Raw genomic sequence first — 16,743 nt, 5'->3', positions numbered from 1 at the left:
AGAAATCTCATTTCAAATTTTGTTGGGATGAGAGAGTTGTAGTCCGTTTTATAAAGAGTGTGCGACACGTCATCCAAAATTAAAACCTGTGTAACTCTCTGACTTTAAGTTCAAAAGTGGTAAAATTTCTACCAATCTTCAAATTCTCTTTCCGGGAAAAGAAATCTTCTTTTAAAAATCGTTGGGGTGAGAGAGTTGTTGTCCGTTTTAGAAACAGTGTGCGAAACGTCACCCAAAATTAAAACCTCTATAACTCTCTCACTTTAAGTCCAAAAGTGGTGAAATTTCTACCAATCGGGGGTCTTCTAATTCTCTTTCATGGGAAAGAAATCTCGTTTCAAAATTTGATGGGGTGAGAGAGATGTAGTCCGTTTCATAAAGAGTGTGTTAAACGTCACCCAAATTAAAACCTCAATAACTCCCTCATATTAAGTGCGAAATCTCGTTTCAAAATTTGATGGGGTGAGAGAGTTGTTGTCCGTCTTAAAAAGAGTGTGCGAAACGTCACCCAAAATTAAAACTACCATAAGTCTCTCATTTGAAGTCCAAATGTGGTGAAATTTCTAAAAAATTAGAGGACTTCAAATTCTCTTTCAACGAAAAAAATATCATTTAAAAATACGGTAGGACGAGAGAGTTTTGGACCATTTTATAAAGAGTTTGTGAAACGTCACCCAAAATTAAAACTTTCATAACTCACTTATTTTAAGTCGAAAACTGGAGAAATTTCTATCAATTAGATGTCTTCAAATTCTCTTTCAAGAAAAAAAATCTCATTTAAAAATTCGGTGGGATGAGAGAGTTTTGGTCCATTTTATAAAGAGTGTGTGAAACGTCACCCAAAATTAAAACTTCCATAACTCTCTCATTTGAAGTCAAAAAGTTGTGAAATTTCTACCAATCAGATGTCCTAAGATTCTTTTTCTTCGGAAAGAAATCTCATTTCAAATTTTGTTGGGATGAGAGAGTTGTAGTCCGTTTTATAAAGAGTGTGCGAGACGTCATCCAAAATTAAAACCTGTGTAAATCTCTGACTTTAAGTTCAAAAGGAGTGAAATTTCTACCAATCTTCAAATTCTCTTTCCGGAAAAAGAAATCTTCTTTTAAAATTCGTTGGGGTGAGAGAGTTGTTGTCCGTTTTAGAAACAGTGTGCGAAACGTCACCCAAAATTAAAACCTCTATAACTCTCTCACTTTAAGCCCAAAAGTGGTGAAATTTCTACCAATCGGAGGTCTTCTAATTCTCTTTCATGGGAAAGAAATCTCGTTTCAAAATTTGATTGGGGTGAGAGAGATGTAGTCCGTTTCATAAAGAGTGTGTTAAACGTCACCCAAATTAAAACCTCAATAACTCCCTAATATTAAGTGCGAAAGTGGTGAGATTTCTACCAATTGGAGGTCTTCATCAAATTCTCTTTCAACGGAAAAAATTTCATTTAACATTAGGTGGGGTGAGAGCGTTTTGGTCCATTTTGTAAAGAGTGGGCGAAACGTCACCCAAAATTAAAACCTCCATAACTCTCTCATTTGAGGTCCAAAATTTTGAGATTTCTACCAATTGAAGGTCTTCAAATTCTCCTTTAACGGAAAAAATCTCATTTAAAAATTCGGTGGGATGAGAGAGTTTTGGTCCATTTTATAAAGAGTGTGTGAAACGTCACCCAAAATTAAAACTTCCATAACCCTCTCATTTTAAGTCAGAAAGTTGTGAAATTTCTACCAATCGGAGGTCCTAAGATTCTTTTTCCTGGGAAAGAAATCTCAATTCAAAATTTGTTGGGATGAGAGAGTTGTAGTCCGTTTTATAAAGAGTGTGCGAAACGTCATCCAAAATTAAAACCTCTGCAACTCTCTCACTTTAAGTTCAAAAGTGGTGAAATTTCTACCAATCTTCAAATTCTCTTTTCGGGGAAAAAATCTTGTTTTAAAAATCGTTGGGGTGAGAGAGTTGTTGTCCGTCTTAAAAAGAGTGTGCGAAACGTCACCCAAAATTAAAACCACCATAAGTCTCTCTTTTCAAGTCCAAATGTGGTGAAATTTCTAACAAATTAGTGGACTTCAAATTCTCTTTCAACGAAAAAAATCCCATTTAAAAATTCGGTAGGGCGAGAGAGTTTTAGACCATTTTATAATGAGTGTGTGAAACGTCACCCAAAATTAAAACGTCCATAACTCACTCATTTTAAGTCGAAAAGTGGAGAAATCTCTATCAATTAGATGTCTTCAAATTCTCTTTCAAGTAAAAAAATCTCATTTAAAAATTCGGTGGGATGAGAGAGTTTTGGTCCATTTAAAAAAGAGTGTGTGAAACGTCACCCAAAATTAAAACTTCCATAACTCTCTCATTTGAAGTAAAAAACGGGTGAAATTTCTACCAATCGGAGGTCCTAAGATTCTTTTTCTTGGGAAAGAAATCTCATTTCAAATTTTGTTGGGATGAGAGAGTTGTAGTCCGTTTTATAAAGAGTGTGCGACACGTCATCCAAAATTAAAACCTGTGTAACTCTCTGACTTTAAGTTCAAAAGTGGTAAAATTTCTACCAATCTTCAAATTCTCTTTCCGGGAAAAGAAATCTTCTTTTAAAAATCGTTGGGGTGAGAGAGTTGTTGTCCGTTTTAGAAACAGTGTGCGAAACGTCACCCAAAATTAAAACCTCTATAACTCTCTCACTTTAAGTCCAAAAGTGGTGAAATTTCTACCAATCGGGGGTCTTCTAATTCTCTTTCATGGGAAAGAAATCTCGTTTCAAAATTTGATGGGGTGAGAGAGATGTAGTCCGTTTCATAAAGAGTGTGTTAAACGTCACCCAAATTAAAACCTCAATAACTCCCTCATATTAAGTGCGAAATCTCGTTTCAAAATTTGATGGGGTGAGAGAGTTGTTGTCCGTCTTAAAAAGAGTGTGCGAAACGTCACCCAAAATTAAAACTACCATAAGTCTCTCATTTGAAGTCCAAATGTAGTGAAATTTCTAAAAAATTAGAGGACTTCAAATTCTCTTTCAACGAAAAAAATATCATTTAAAAATACGGTAGGACGAGAGAGTTTTGGACCATTTTATAAAGAGTTTGTGAAACATCACCCAAAATTAAAACTTTCATAACTCACTTATTTTAAGTCGAAAACTGGAGAAATTTCTATCAATTAGATGTCTTCAAATTCTCTTTCAAGAAAAAAAATCTCATTTAAAAATTCGGTGGGATGAGAGAGTTTTGGTCCATTTTATAAAGAGTGTGTGAAACGTCACCCAAAATTAAAACTTCCATAACTCTCTCATTTGAAGTCAAAAAGTTGTGAAATTTCTACCAATCAGATGTCCTAAGATTCTTTTTCTTCGGAAAGAAATCTCATTTCAAATTTTGTTGGGATGAGAGAGTTGTAGTCCGTTTTATAAAGAGTGTGCGAGACGTCATCCAAAATTAAAACCTGTGTAAATCTCTGACTTTAAGTTCAAAAGGAGTGAAATTTCTACCAATCTTCAAATTCTCTTTCCGGAAAAAGAAATCTTCTTTTAAAATTCGTTGGGGTGAGAGAGTTGTTGTCCGTTTTAGAAACAGTGTGCGAAACGTCACCCAAAATTAAAACCTCTATAACTCTCTCACTTTAAGCCCAAAAGTGGTGAAATTTCTACCAATCGGAGGTCTTCTAATTCTCTTTCATGGAAAAGAAATCTCGTTTCAAAATTTGATTGGGGTGAGAGAGATGTAGTCCGTTTCATAAAGAGTGTGTTAAACGTCACCCAAATTAAAACCTCAATAACTCCCTAATATTAAGTGCGAAAGTGGTGAGATTTCTACCAATTGGAGGTCTTCATCAAATTCTCTTTCAACGGAAAAAATTTCATTTAACATTAGGTGGGGTGAGAGCGTTTTGGTCCATTTTGTAAAGAGTGGGCGAAACGTCACCCAAAATTAAAACCTCCATAACTCTCTCATTTAAGGTCCAAAATTTTGAGATTTCTACCAATTGAAGGTCTTCAAATTCTCCTTTAACGGAAAAAATCTCATTTAAAAATTCGGTGGGATGAGAGAGTTTTGGTCCATTTTATAAAGAGTGTGTGAAACGTCACCCAAAATTAAAACTTCCATAACCCTCTCATTTTAAGTCAGAAAGTTGTGAAATTTCTACCAATCGGAGGTCCTAAGATTCTTTTTCCTGGGAAAGAAATCTCAATTCAAAATTTGTTGGGATGAGAGAGTTGTAGTCCGTTTTATAAAGAGTGTGCGAAACGTCATCCAAAATTAAAACCTCTGCAACTCTCTCACTTTAAGTTCAAAAGTGGTGAAATTTCTACCAATCTTCAAATTCTCTTTTCGGGGAAAAAATCTTGTTTTAAAAATCGTTGGGGTGAGAGAGTTGTTGTCCGTCTTAAAAAGAGTGTGCGAAACGTCACCCAAAATTAAAACCACCATAAGTCTCTCTTTTCAAGTCCAAATGTGGTGAAATTTCTAACAAATTAGTGGACTTCAAATTCTCTTTCAACGAAAAAAATCCCATTTAAAAATTCGGTAGAGCGAGAGAGTTTTAGACCATTTTATAATGAGTGTGTGAAACGTCACCCAAAATTAAAACGTCCATAACTCACTCATTTTAAGTCGAAAAGTGGAGAAATCTCTATCAATTAGATGTCTTCAAATTCTCTTTCAAGTAAAAAAATCTCATTTAAAAATTCGGTGGGATGAGAGAGTTTTGGTCCATTTAAAAAAGAGTGTGTGAAACGTCACCCAAAATTAAAACTTCCATAACTCTCTCATTTGAAGTAAAAAACGGGTGAAATTTCTACCAATCGGAGGTCCTAAGATTCTTTTTCTTGGGAAAGAAATCTCATTTCAAATTTTGTTGGGATGAGAGAGTTGTAGTCCGTTTTATAAAGAGTGTGCGACACGTCATCCAAAATTAAAACCTGTGTAACTCTCTGACTTTAAGTTCAAAAGTGGTAAAATTTCTACCAATCTTCAAATTCTCTTTCCGGGAAAAGAAATCTTCTTTTAAAAATCGTTGGGGTGAGAGAGTTGTTGTCCGTTTTAGAAACAGTGTGCGAAACGTCACCCAAAATTAAAACCTCTATAACTCTCTCACTTTAAGTCCAAAAGTGGTGAAATTTCTACCAATCGGGGGTCTTCTAATTCTCTTTCATGGGAAAGAAATCTCGTTTCAAAATTTGATGGGGTGAGAGAGATGTAGTCCGTTTCATAAAGAGTGTGTTAAACGTCACCCAAATTAAAACCTCAATAACTCCCTCATATTAAGTGCGAAATCTCGTTTCAAAATTTGATGGGGTGAGAGAGTTGTTGTCCGTCTTAAAAAGAGTGTGCGAAACGTCACCCAAAATTAAAACTACCATAAGTCTCTCATTTGAAGTCCAAATGTGGTGAAATTTCTAAAAAATTAGAGGACTTCAAATTCTCTTTCAACGAAAAAAATATCATTTAAAAATACGGTAGGACGAGAGAGTTTTGGACCATTTTATAAAGAGTTTGTGAAACGTCACCCAAAATTAAAACTTTCATAACTCACTTATTTTAAGTCGAAAACTGGAGAAATTTCTATCAATTAGATGTCTTCAAATTCTCTTTCAAGAAAAAAAATCTCATTTAAAAATTCGGTGGGATGAGAGAGTTTTGGTCCATTTTATAAAGAGTGTGTGAAACGTCACCCAAAATTAAAACTTCCATAACTCTCTCATTTGAAGTCAAAAAGTTGTGAAATTTCTACCAATCAGATGTCCTAAGATTCTTTTTCTTCGGAAAGAAATCTCATTTCAAATTTTGTTGGGATGAGAGAGTTGTAGTCCGTTTTATAAAGAGTGTGCGAGACGTCATCCAAAATTAAAACCTGTGTAAATCTCTGACTTTAAGTTCAAAAGGAGTGAAATTTCTACCAATCTTCAAATTCTCTTTCCGGAAAAAGAAATCTTCTTTTAAAATTCGTTGGGGTGAGAGAGTTGTTGTCCGTTTTAGAAACAGTGTGCGAAACGTCACCCAAAATTAAAACCTCTATAACTCTCTCACTTTAAGCCCAAAAGTGGTGAAATTTCTACCAATCGGAGGTCTTCTAATTCTCTTTCATGGGAAAGAAATCTCGTTTCAAAATTTGATTGGGGTGAGAGAGATGTAGTCCGTTTCATAAAGAGTGTGTTAAACGTCACCCAAATTAAAACCTCAATAACTCCCTAATATTAAGTGCGAAAGTGGTGAGATTTCTACCAATTGGAGGTCTTCATCAAATTCTCTTTCAACGGAAAAAATTTCATTTAACATTAGGTGGGGTGAGAGCGTTTTGGTCCATTTTGTAAAGAGTGGGCGAAACGTCACCCAAAATTAAAACCTCCATAACTCTCTCATTTAAGGTCCAAAAGTTTGAGATTTCTACCAATTGAAGGTCTTCAAATTCTCCTTTAACGGAAAAAATCTCATTTAAAAATTCGGTAGGATGAGAGAGTTTTGGTCTATTTTATAAAGAGTGTGTGAAACGTCACCCAAAATTAAAACTTCCATAACCCTCTCATTTTAAGTCAGAAAGTTGTGAAATTTCTACTAATCGGAGGTCCTAAGATTCTTTTTCCTGGGAAAGAAATCTCAATTCAAAATTTGTTGGGATGAGAGAGTTGTAGTCCGTTTTATAAAGAGTGTGCGAAACGTCATCCAAAATTAAAACCTCTGTAACTCTCTCACTTTAAGTTCAAAAGTGGTGAAATTTCTACCAATCTTCAAATTCTCTTTCCGGGGAAAAAATCTTGTTTTAAAAATCGTTGGGGTGAGAGAGTTGTTGTCCGTCTTAAAAAGAGTGTGCGAAACGTCACCCAAAATTAAAACCACAATAAGTCTCTCTTTTCAAGTCCAAATGTGGTGAAATTTCTAACAAATTAGTGGACTTCAAATTCTCTTTCAACGAAAAAAATCCCATTTAAAAATTCGGTAGGGCGAGAGAGTTTTAGACCATTTTATAATGAGTGTGTGAAACGTCACCCAAAATTAAAACGTCCATAACTCACTCATTTTAAGTCGAAAAGTGGAGAAATTTCTATCAATTAGATGTCTTCAAATTCTCTTTCAAGTAAAAAAATCTCATTTAAAAATTCGGTGGGATGAGAGAGTTTTGGTCCATTTTAAAAAGAGTGTGTGAAACGTCACCCAAAATTAAAACTTCCATAACTCTCTCATTTGAAGTCAAAAACGGGTGAAATTTCTACCAATCGGAGGTCCTAAGATTCTTTTTCTTGGGAAAGAAATCTCATTTCAAATTTTGTTGGGATGAGAGAGTTGTAGTCCGTTTTATAAAGAGTGTGCGACACGTCATCCAAAATTAAAACCTGTGTAACTCTCTGACTTTAAGTTCAAAAGTGGTAAAATTTCTACCAATCTTCAAATTCTCTTTCCGGGAAAAGAAATCTTCTTTTAAAAATCGTTGGGGTGAGAGAGTTGTTGTCTGTTTTAGAAACAGTGTGCGAAACGTCACCCAAAATTAAAACCTCTATAACTCTCTCACTTTAAGTCCAAAAGTGGTGAAATTTCTACCAATCGGAGGTCTTCTAATTCTCTTTCATGGGAAAGAAATCTCGTTTCAAAATTTGATGGGGTGAGAGAGATATAGTCCGTTTCATAAAGAGTGTGTTAAACGTCACCCAAATTAAAACCTCAATAACTCCCTCATATTAAGTGCGAAATCTCGTTTCAAAATTTGATGGGGTAAGAGTGTTGTTGTCCGTCTTAAAAAGAGTGTGCGAAACGTCACCCAAAATTAAAACTACCATAAGTCTCTCATTTCATGTCGAAATGTGGTGAAATATCTAACAAATTAGAGGACTTCAAATTCTCTTTAAACGAAAAAAATCTCATTTAAAAATTCGGTAGGATGAGAGAGTTTTGGACCATTTTATAAAGAGTTTGTGAAACGTCACCCAAAATTAAAACTTTCATAACTCACTTATTTTAAGTCGAAAACTGGAGCAATTTCTATCAATTAGATGTCTTCAAATTCTCTTTCAAGAAAAAAAATCTCATTTAAAAATTCGGTGGGATGAGAGAGTTTTGGTCCATTTTATAAAGAGTGTGTGAAACGTCACCCAAAATTAAAACTTCCATAACTCTCTCATTTGAAGTCAAAAAGTTGTGAAATTTCTACCAATCAGATGTCCTAAGATTCTTTTTCTTCGGAAAGAAATCTCATTTCAAATTTTGTTGGGATGAGAGAGTTGTAGTCCGTTTTATAAAGAGTGTGCGAGACGTCATCCAAAATTAAAACCTGTGTAAATCTCTGACTTTAAGTTCAAAAGGAGTGAAATTTCTACCAATCTTCAAATTCTCTTTCCGGAAAAAGAAATCTTCTTTTAAAATTCGTTGGGGTGAGAGAGTTGTTGTCCGTTTTAGAAACAGTGTGCGAAACGTCACCCAAAATTAAAACCTCTATAACTCTCTCACTTTAAGCCCAAAAGTGGTGAAATTTCTACCAATCGGAGGTCTTCTAATTCTCTTTCATGGGAAAGAAATCTCGTTTCAAAATTTGATTGGGGTGAGAGAGATGTAGTCCGTTTCATAAAGAGTGTGTTAAACGTCACCCAAATTAAAACCTCAATAACTCCCTAGTATTAAGTGCGAAAGTGGTGAGATTTCTACCAATTGGAGGTCTTCATCAAATTCTCTTTCAACGGAAAAAATTTCATTTAACATTAGGTGGGGTGAGAGCGTTTTGGTCCATTTTGTAAAGAGTGGGCGAAACGTCACCCAAAATTAAAACCTCCATAACTCTCTCATTTAAGGTCCAAAAGTTTGAGATTTCTACCAATTGAAGGTCTTCAAATTCTCCTTTAACGGAAAAAATCTCATTTAAAAATTCGGTGGGATGAGAGAGTTTTGGTCTATTTTATAAAGAGTGTGTGAAACGTCACCCAAAATTAAAACTTCCATAACCCTCTCATTTTAAGTCAGAAAGTTGTGAAATTTCTACTAATCGGAGGTCCTAAGATTCTTTTTCCTGGGAAAGAAATCTCAATTCAAAATTTGTTGGGATGAGAGAGTTGTAGTCCGTTTTATAAAGAGTGTGCGAAACGTCATCCAAAATTAAAACCTCTGCAACTCTCTCACTTTAAGTTCAAAAGTGGTGAAATTTCTACCAATCTTCAAATTCTCTTTCCGGGGAAAAAATCTTGTTTTAAAAATCGTTGGGGTGAGAGAGTTGTTGTCCGTCTGAAAAAGAGTGTGCGAAACGTCACCCAAAATTAAAACCACAATAAGTCTCTCTTTTCAAGTCCAAATGTGGTGAAATTTCTAACAAATTAGTGGACTTCAAATTCTCTTTCAACGAAAAAAATCCCATTTAAAAATTCGGTAGGGCGAGAGAGTTTTAGACCATTTTATAATGAGTGTGTGAAACGTCACCCAAAATTAAAACGTCCATAACTCACTCATTTTAAGTCGAAAAGTGGAGAAATTTCTATCAATTAGATGTCTTCAAATTCTCTTTCAAGTAAAAAAATCTCATTTAAAAATTCGGTGGGATGAGAGAGTTTTGGTCCATTTTAAAAAGAGTGTGTGAAACGTCACCCAAAATTAAAACATCCATAACTCTCTCATTTGAAGTCAAAAACGGGTGAAATTTCTACCAATCGGAGGTCCTAAGATTCTTTTTCTTGGGAAAGAAATCTCATTTCAAATTTTGTTGGGATGAGAGAGTTGTAGTCCGTTTTATAAAGAGTGTGCGACACGTCATCCAAAATTAAAACCTGTGTAACTCTCTGACTTTAAGTTCAAAAGTGGTAAAATTTCTACCAATCTTCAAATTCTCTTTCCGGGAAAAGAAATCTTCTTTTAAAAATCGTTGGGGTGAGAGAGTTGTTGTCTGTTTTAGAAACAGTGTGCGAAACGTCACCCAAAATTAAAACTTCCATAACTCTCTCATTTGAAGTCAAAAAGTTGTGAAATTTCTACCAATCAGATGTCCTAAGATTCTTTTTCTTCGGAAAGAAATCTCATTTCAAATTTTGTTGGGATGAGAGAGTTGTAGTCCGTTTTATAAAGAGTGTGCGAGACGTCATCCAAAATTAAAACCTGTGTAACTCTCTGACTTTAAGTTCAAAAGTGGTGAAATTTCTACCAATCTTCAAATTCTCTTTCCGGGAAAAGAAATCTTGTTTTAAAAATCATTGGGGTGAGAGAGTTGTTGTCCTTTTTTCAAATAGAATGTGAAACGTCACCCAAAATTAAAACCTCTATAACTCTCTCACTTTAAGTCCAAAAGTGGTGAAATTTCTACCAATCGGAGGTCTTCTAATTCTCTTTCATGGGAAAGAAATCTCGTTTCAAAATTCGTTGGGGTGACAGAGTTATAGTCCGTTTCATAAAGAGTGTGTTAAACGTCACCCAAAATTAAAACCTCCATAACTCTCTCATTTTAAGTCAAAAAGTGAGGAAATTTCTACCAATCGGAGGTCCTAAGATTCTTTTTCTTGGGAAAGAAATCTCATTTCAAAATTTGTTGGGATGAGAGAGTTGTACTCCGTTTTATAAAGAGTGTGCGAAACGTCATCCAAAATTAAAACCTCTGTAACTCTCTGACTTTAAGTTCAAAAGGGGTGAAATTTCTACCAATCTTCAAATTCTCTTTCCGGAAAAAGAAATCTTCTTTTAAAAATCGTTGGGGTGAGAGAGTTGTTGTCCGTTTTAGAAACAGTGTGCGAAACGTCACCCAAAATTAAAACCTCTATAACTCTCTCACTTTAAGCCCAAAAGTGGGGAAATTTCTACCAATCGGAGGTCCTAAGATTCTTTTTCTTGGGAAAGAAATCTCATTTCAAAATTTGTTGGAATGAGAGAGTTGTTGTCCGTTTTATAAAGAGTGTGCAAAACGTCATCTAAAATTAAAACCTCTGCAACTCTCTGACTTTAAGTTCAAAAGGGGTGAAATTTCTACCAGTCTTCAAATTCTCTTTCCGGGGAAAGAAATCTTGTTTTAAAAATCGTTGGGGTGAGAGAGTTGTTGTCCGTCTTATAAAGAGTGTGCGAAACGTCACTCAAAATTAAAACCTCATAACTCTCTCACTTTAAGTCCAAAAGTGGTGAAATTTCTACCAATCGGAGGTCTTCTAATTCTCTTCCATGGGAAAGAAATCTCGTTTCAAAATTTGATGGGGTGAGAGAGATGTAGTCCGTTTCATAAAGAGTGTGTTAAACGTCACCCAAATTAAAACCTCAATAACTCCCTCATATTAAGTGCGAAAGTGGTGAGATTTCTACCAATTGGAGGTCTTCATCAAATTTTCTTTCAACGGAAAAAATTTCATTTAACATTAGGTGGGGTGAGAGCGTTTTGGTCCATTTTGTAAAGAGTGGGCGAAACGTCACCCAAAATTAAAACCTCCATAACTCTCTCATTTAAGGTCCAAAAGTTTGAGATTTCTACCAATTGAAGGTCTTCAAATTCTCCTTTAACGGAAAAAATCTCATTTAAAAATTCGGTGGGATGAGAGAGTTTTGGTCCATTTTATAAAGAGTGTGTGAAACGTCACCCAAAATTAAAACTTCCATAACCCTCTCATTTTAAGTCAGAAAGTTGTGAAATTTCTACCAATCGGAGGTCCTAAGATTCTTTTTCCTGGGAAAGAAATCTCAATTCAAAATTTGTTGGGATGAGAGAGTTGTAGTCCGTTTTATAAAGAGTGTGCGAAACGTCATCCAAAATTAAAACCTCTGCAACTCTCTCACTTTAAGTTCAAAAGTGGTGAAATTTCTACCAATCTTCAAATTCTCTTTCCAGGGAAAAAAATCTTGTTTTAAAAATCGTTGGGGTGAGAGAGTTGTTGTCCGTCTTAAAAAGAGTGTGCGAAACGTCACCCAAAATTAAAACCACCATAAGTCTCTCTTTTCAAGTCCAAATGTGGTGAAATTTCTACAAAATTAGTGGACTTCAAATTCTCTTTCAACGAAAAAAATCCCGTTTAAATATTCGATAGGGCGAGAGAGTTTTGGACCATTTTATAATGAGTGTGTGAAACGTCACCCAAAATTAAAACGTCCATAACTCACTCATTTTAAGTCGAAAAGTGGAGAAATCTCTAACAATTAGATGTCTTCAAATTCTCTTTCAAGTAAAAAAATCTCATTTAAAAATTCGGTGGGATGAGAGAGTTTTGGTCCATTTTAAAAAGAGTGTGTGAAACGTCACCCAAAATTAAAACTTCCATAACTCTCTCATTTGAAGTCAAAAACGGGTGAAATTTCTACCAATCGGAGGTCCTAAGATTCTTTTTCTTGGGAAAGAAATCTGATTTCAAATTTTGTTGGGATGAGAGAGTTGTAGTCCGTTTTATAAAGAGTGTGCGACACGTCATCCAAAATTAAAACATGTGTAACTCTCTGACTTTAAGTTCAAAAGTGGTAAAATTTCTAGCAATCTTCAAATTCTCTTTCCGGGAAAAGAAATCTTCTTTTAAAAATCGTTGGGGTGAGAGAGTTGTTGTCCGTTTTAGAAACAGTGTGCGAAACGTCACCCAAAATTAAAACCTCATAACTCTCTCACTTTAAGTCCAAAAGTGGTGAAATTTCTACCAATCGGGGGTCTTCTAATTCTCTTTCATGGGAAAGAAATCTTGTTTCAAAATTTGATGGGGTGAGAGAGATGTAGTCCGTTTCATAAAGAGTGTGTTAAACGTCACCCAAATTAAAACCTCAATAACTCCCTCATATTAAGTGCGAAAGTGGTGAGATTTCTACCAATTGGAGGTCTTCATCAAATTTTCTTTCAACGGAAAAAATTTCATTTAACATTAGGTGGGGTGAGAGCGTTTTGGTCCATTTTGTAAAGAGTGGGCGAAACGTCACCCAAAATTAAAACCTCCATAACTCTCTCATTTAAGGTCCAAAAGTTTGAGATTTCTACCAATTGAAGGTCTTCAAATTCTCCTTTAACGGAAAAAATCTCATTTAAAAATTCGGTGGGATGAGAGAGTTTTGGTCCATTTTATAAAGAGTGTGTGAAACGTCACCCAAAATTAAAACTTCCATAACACTCTCATTTTAAGTCAGAAAGTTGTGAAATTTCTACCAATCAGAGCTCCTAAGATTCTTTTTCCTGGGAAAGAAATCTCAATTCAAAATTTGTTGGGATGAGAGAGTTGTAGTCCGTTTTATAAAGAGTGTGCGAAACGTCACCCAAAATTAAAACCACTGCAACTCTCTCACTTTAAGTTCAAAAGTGGTGAAATTTCTACCAATCTTCAAATTCTCTTTCCGGGGAAAAAAATCTTGTTTTAAAAATCGTTGGGGTGAGAGAGTTGTTGTCCGTCTTAAAAAGAGTGTGCGAAACGTCACCCAAAATTAAAACCACCGTAAGTCTCTCTTTTCAAGTCCAAATGTGGTGAAATTTCTAACAAATTAGTGGACTTCAAATTCTCTTTCAACGAAAAAAATCGCATTTAAAAATTCGGTAGGGCGAGAGAGTTTTGGACCGTTTTATAATGAGTGTGTGAAACGTCACCCAAAATTAAAACGTCCATAACTCACTCATTTTAAGTCGAAAAGTGGAGAAATTTCTATCAATTAGATGTCTTCAAATTCTCTTTCAAGTAAAAAAATCTCATTTAAAAATTCGGTGGGATGAGAGAGTTTTGGTCCATTTTAAAAAGAGTGTGTGAAACGTCACCCAAAATTAAAACTTCCCTCATTTGAAGTCAAAAACGGGTGAAATTTCTACCAATCGGAGGTCCTAAGATTCTTTTTCTTGGGAAAGAAATCTCATTTCAAATTTTGTTGGGATGAGAGAGTTGTAGTCCGTTTTATAGAGAGTGTGCGACACGTCATCCAAAATTAAAACCTGTGTAACTCTCTGACTTTAAGTTCAAAAGTGGTAAAATTTCTAGCAATCTTCAAATTCTCTTTCCGGGAAAAGAAATCTTCTTTTAAAAATCGTTGGGGTGAGAGAGTTGTTGTCCGTTTTAGAAACAGTGTGCGAAACGTCACCCAAAATTAAAACCTCTATAACTCTCTCACTTTAAGTCCAAAAGTGGTGAAATTTCTACCAATCGGAGGTCTTCTAATTCTCTTTCATGGGAAAGAAATCTCGTTTCAAAATTTGATGGGGTGAGAGAGATATAGTCCGTTTCATAAAGAGTGTGTTAAACGTCACCCAAATTAAAACCTCAATAACTCCCTCATATTAAGTGCGAAATCTCGTTTCAAAATTTGATGGGGTAAGAGTGTTGTTGTCCGTCTTAAAAAGAGTGTGCGAAACGTCACCCAAAATTTAAACTACCATAAGTCTCTCATTTCATGTCGAAATGTGGTGAAATATCTAACAAATTAGAGGACTTCAAATTCTCTTTCAACGAAAAAAATGTCATTTAAAAATTCGGTAGGATGAGAGAGTTTTGGACCATTTTATAAAGAGTTTGTGAAACGTCACCCAAAATTAAAACTTTCATAACTCACTTATTTTAAGTCGAAAACTGGAGAAATTTCTATCAATTAGATGTCTTCAAATTCTCTTTCAAGAAAAAAAATCTCATTTAAAAATTCGGTGGGATGAGAGAATTTTGGTCCATTTTATAAAGAGTGCGTGAAACGTCACCCAAAATTAAAACTTCCATAACTCTCTCATTTGAAGTCAAAAAGTTGTGAAATTTCTACCAATCAGATGTCCTAAGATTCTTTTTCTTCGGAAAGAAATCTCATTTCAAATTTTGTTGGGATGAGAGAGTTGTAGTCCGTTTTATAAAGATTGTGCGAGACGTCATCCAAAATTAAAACCTGTGTAACTCTCTAACTTTAAGTTCAGAAGTGGTGAAATTTCTACCAATCTTCAAATTCTCTTTCCAGGAAAAGAAATCTTGTTTTAAAAATCATTGGGGTGAGAGAGTTGTTGTCCGTTTTTCAAAGAGTATGTGAAACGTCACCCAAAATTAAAACCTCTATAACTCTCTCACTTTAAGTCCAAAAGTGGTGAAATTTCTACCAATCGGAGGTCTTCTAATTCTCTTTCATGGGAAAGAAATCTCGTTTCAAAATTCGTTGGGGTGACAGAGTTATAGTCCGTTTCATAAAGAGTGTGTTAAACGTCACCCAAAATTAAAACCTCCATAACTCTCTCATTTTAAGTCAAAAAGTGAGGAAATTTCTACCAATCGGAGGTCCTAAGATTCTTTTTCTTGGGAAAGAAATCTCATTTCAAAATTTGTTGGGATGAGAGAGTTGTACTCCGTTTTATAAAGAGTGTGCGAAACGTCATCCAAAATTAAAACCTCTGTAACTCTCTGACTTTAAGTTCAAAAGGGGTGAAATTTCTACCAATCTTCAAATTCTCTTTCCGGAAAAAGAAATCTTCTTTTAAAAATCGTTGGGGTGAGAGAGTTGTTGTCCGTTTTAGAAACAGTGTGCGGAACGTCACCCAAAATTAAAACCTCTATAACTCTCTCACTTTAAGCCCAAAAGTGGGGAAATTTCTACCAATCGGAGGTCCTAAGATTCTTTTTCTTGGGAAAGAAATCTCATTTCAAAATTTGTTGGAATGAGAGAGTTGTAGTCCGTTTTATAAAGAGTGTGCAAAACGTCATCCAAAATTAAAACCTCTGCAACTCTCTGACTTTAAGTTCAAAAGGGGTGAAATTTCTACCAGTCTTCAAATTCTCTTTCCGGGGAAAGAAATCTTGTTTTAAAAATCGTTGGGGTGAGATAGTTGTTGTCCGTCTTATAAAGAATGTGTGAAACGTCACTCAAAATTAAAACCTCATAACTCTCTCACTTTAAGTCCAAAAGTGGTGAAATTTCTACCAATCGGAGGTCTTCTAATTCTCTTCCATGGGAAAGAAATCTCGTTTCAAAATTTGATGGGGTGAGAGAGATGTAGTCCGTTTCATAAAGAGTGTGTTAAACGTCACCCAAATTAAAACCTCAATAACTCCCTCATATTAAGTGCGAAAGTGGTGAGATTTCTACCAATTGGAGGTCTTCATCAAATTTTCTTTCAACGGAAAAAATTTCATTTAGCATTAGGTGGGGTGAGAGCGTTTTGGTCCATTTTGTAAAGAGTGGGCGAAACGTCACCCAAAATTAAAACCTCCATAACTCTCTCATTTAAGGTCCAAAAGTTTGAGATTTCTACCAATTGAAGGTCTTCAAATTCTCCTTTAACGGAAAAAATCTCATTTAAAAATTCGGTGGGATGAGAGAGTTTTGGTCCATTTTATAAAGAGTGTGTGAAACGTCACCCAAAATTAAAACTTCCATAACCCTCTCATTTTAAGTCAGAAAGTTGTGAAATTTCTACCAATCGGAGGTCCTAAGATTCTTTTTCCTGGGAAAGAAATCTCAATTCAAAATTTGTTGGGATGAGAGAGTTGTAGTCCGTTTTATAAAGAGTGTGCGAAACGTCATCCAAAATTAAAACCTCTGCAACTCTCTCACTTTAAGTTCAAAAGTGGTGAAATTTCTACCAATCTTCAAATTCTCTTTCCGGGGAAAAAAATCTTGTTTTAAAAATCGTTGGGGTGAGAGAGTTGTTGTCCGTCTTAAAAAGAGTGTGCGAAACGTCACCCAAAATTAAAACCACCATAAGTCTCTCTTTTCAAGTCCAAATGTGGTGAAATTTCTAACAAATTAGTGGACTTCAAATTCTCTTTCAACGAAAAAAATCCCATTTAAAAATTCGGTAGGGCGAGAGAGTTTTGGACCGTTTTATAATGAGTGTGTGAAACGTCACCCAAAATTAAAACGTCCATAACTCACTCATTTTAAGTCGAAAAGTGGAGAAATTTC

The sequence above is a fragment of the Tasmannia lanceolata genome, unplaced genomic scaffold (assembly GCF_043159265.1).
Source record: "Tasmannia lanceolata isolate RefF3 unplaced genomic scaffold, GAP_Taslan_0.1 ptg000021l, whole genome shotgun sequence".
NCBI lineage: Eukaryota > Viridiplantae > Streptophyta > Magnoliopsida > Canellales > Winteraceae > Tasmannia > Tasmannia lanceolata.
Note: the sequence above shows the minus strand (reverse complement) of the source record.